General features: G+C 43.2%; 1 non-coding gene across 1 annotated transcript; it reads left to right on the top strand.

Annotated features, from left to right (window-relative positions):
• The first annotated feature begins 2,745 nt into the window (after positions 1-2,745).
• On the top strand, positions 2,746-2,852 carry LOC118491965. The gene has a single exon (XR_004892410.1). It is a non-coding gene; the product is annotated as a small nucleolar RNA R71 (small nucleolar RNA).
• The last annotated feature ends 412 nt before the right edge of the window (positions 2,853-3,264 follow it).

Raw genomic sequence — 3,264 nt, 5'->3', positions numbered from 1 at the left:
CTTTCTTCTAATCGTGGCTCTCAGGTGCACCCACAAGAACATAGTTCATGCATCTAAAGGATACCACCCTATACCTTACCCAGACCATGCGTACATAACCACAACCATCATCATCATGGCCACCAATGGCAACCACACCTTCATCGCACACTACACATGTAACCCACATACACCCCTTCACGCATCATATCGACGCCGTTACCACGCCGCCATCACAGCCACTTTGTACACCCTTGCTATCATCAACGCCATCCGCCGTCATGCACTCCATCAGCGCCACTCCCGAAACAACCTAAACAGGACCACACTGCATCCATCACCAACACTATCAAACGCCTCCATCGTTCCCGTTGTAACCACAAACACCACAACCACAACACCATCTTCATACCTGTCTATTCATCCTCACACCCATGCTAACCCATCGTCACCAGTAACACCATGCGATACAACCCTAGCCCTCAAACAAAGCGAAAAGAATACGTGGATACGGATGAAACGTAACAAAGATTACCTTAATTCGAAACAAACCGCTTTATCCGAACCCACCTTCGAAGAACTTCCATCACGTACCGCGGTAACTCTCTCTTTCTCTCCCATTCTTGTTCTCTGCTGCCCGTAAAGAAAACCACCTTAGTGATCTAGGGTTTTTGGATTCTTTATTTTTTTTTAACACTACTACTTAGACAATACACCTTATAGTTAATACACATGTTCTCTTTCTCCTTAAAACTATTATATAAACTTTAAGAAATGACAGTCGGGTCCCTCTACTCCCTTTAAACCAAGGTGTAAACACTAATCTTGTTTATTGGCCTATTTAAATTTGAATGAAGTCCTACATCTCTAACCCATTAAGGATCCATTCAATAAGAGTTCGGGTACTCGTTTCGTCTAAATAAATTCTTGCGAATTTTTGGATGTTACACCTTAGTATCCTTCACCATCCCGAGTGTATTTTATTCCTGAAAATTAAAACTAAACTAGAAAGCATAAAAGTTAATCTAGACTAAACTAAGGATAGTTCCGCGGAATGCCTCCGTGGTGCGCCACATTTATAAGGGTCCTTGGCTAGACCCAAAGCCAGTCATATGTTACCCAAGTGGGATGGTTTGCATCCCATGTTGCACCGTCAGAGAACATCATCCAAACTTGAGTCTATGACTTTCTTATAGTTTACCGGGTCGTCATCTTCTACTCTTTTCCCAACTCCAAACTTCATCTCCTTGTCCCCAACCCTCAATGTTAGTGTCCCACCATTCATGTCCACCATTGCGTGGGTCGTGGCCAGGAATGGTCTTCCTAAGATGAGTGGCACTTCGGTATCTTCCTCCATATCTAGTATGACAAAGTCGGCCGGGAAGACAAAGTCTCCGACTTTTACTAATAGATTTTCGGCGACACCTTATGGATATTTAATGGACCTATCGACGAGTTGTATGCTCATTTTTGTAGGGCTTGTTTTCCCTAGTCCGAGTCGGTCGAACATTGATGCGGGCATGAGGTTGATGCTAGCCCCAAGATCGGCTAGTGCATTGCGTATGGGTGATTCCCTAATCGAACAAGGGATGGTGAAGCTTCCGGGATCAATCTTCTTTTGCGGGAGTTTATTGAGTAGTAAGGCGGAGCATTCTTCGCTTAAATTAACTAATTGCAATGATCCAATTTTCCTTTTGTGAGTGAGAAAGTCCCTTGTGAATTTTGAATATTTAGGCATTTGGGTTAGGACTTCTACAAAAGGAATATTTACATGCAATTGTTTTAGTAGATTTATGAATTTTGTGAATTGCTCATCGGTCTTTTGGCGAAGTAACCGACCGGGATAAGGTACCGGAGGATTCTTGGAAGGCTCTTGATTTGCTAGGGGAGTCGTCTCTTATTGGGGTGTTGACGAATTTGCGGGCTGGGTAGAGGGACTCTTTTCAGTTGGAGGTAGCGGAGCCTCCTCGGGACCTACGGTACGGTTTCTCAAGGTGATGAGATGTACTTGCGCCTTTGGGTTTGTTTCGGTATTGCTCGGTAACGCGCCTTGTGGTCTCTCGGCGAAATTTTGAGCTAGTTGATTTAATTGTTTTTCAATGTTTTGAATACTAGCTTGTTGATTTCTAAAATTCGATTCTATTTGTTGAAATCGATCTGATTTTTTCATATCGATGTCAGAGATGAGGCGTGAGACGGTGTCTTCAAGCCTCTCTCATCCCCCTTGTTGTTGTTGAGAGAAATTTTGTGAGTCATTTCGTGGTTGTTGAAAGTTTGTTCTTGGGTTTTGATTGTGTTGGTTACTACTATTGCAAGGTTCTCTACAACCAAGGTTAGGGTGGTTACGCCATCCTTGGTTGTAGGTACCTGTCGGGGGACCTGACGGCCTAGGTCTATTATCAATGTAGTTTACCGTTTCCGTTTGATTATCCATTTCTTTCATACAACTCTAATTTTCATGTGGCCCACCACACCCTTCACAAGCCATAACCGAGGCCGTTTTTGCCATTTCTAACCTTTTGATTTTTGAAGAAATGGCCTCGATTTGGGCTTGTAAAGAAGTGCTTTCGTCAACCTTACGGGCGCCCGGGGCAATAGATTTAGTGCCTCGGAGAGTGTGTCACTGAAAATTGTTTTGAGCAATTTTGTTTATAAATTTCATTTGGGCGGTGATTACCTAAAAGTCCCCTGGAGCTAGAGTCAAGTGTTTGTCTTGTGTGTGGCAACAACCCATTATAGAAAGTGGATACTTGTTGCCATACCGCAAGACCATGATAAGGACACTTTCTTAATAGCTCCTTTAACCTTTCTCAAGTTTCATATAAAAATTCCCCATCCTCTTGTGAGTATGTATTAATTTCAGTCATTAATTTAGCCGTTTTAGAAGGAGTGAAATACTTATACAGAAACTTTTGAGCTAGTTCATCCCAGGTATTTACCAAACCAACTGGGAGGGTGTTAAGCCAAGCCTTAGCTCAGTCTTTTAGTGAAAATGGAAACATTCGGAGGCGGATGGCTTCGTTTGATGCTCCATTGATCCGAAAAGTATCACATATTTCCAAAAAGTTAGTAATATGTAAACGGGGATCTTCGTCCGCAAGCACGTGGAAGGTTGCGCAGTTTTGGAGCATTTGTATCAAATGCGGCCGAAGTTCGAAGTTGTTAGCATCGACATTCGGTGCATTGATAGCGGCGCCGAGATTACCTACTGTGGGCCGTAGGTAATCCATTAAGGTACGTTGATCCGGCATCGGAAATGGGTCCCTCGAAACTTTCTCTTGACTT

This window comes from Helianthus annuus, chromosome 4 (genome assembly GCF_002127325.2).
Source record: "Helianthus annuus cultivar XRQ/B chromosome 4, HanXRQr2.0-SUNRISE, whole genome shotgun sequence".
NCBI lineage: Eukaryota > Viridiplantae > Streptophyta > Magnoliopsida > Asterales > Asteraceae > Helianthus > Helianthus annuus.
The sequence above is the reverse complement of the archived record's forward strand: the minus strand, read 5'-3'. Positions and strand labels throughout refer to the sequence as shown.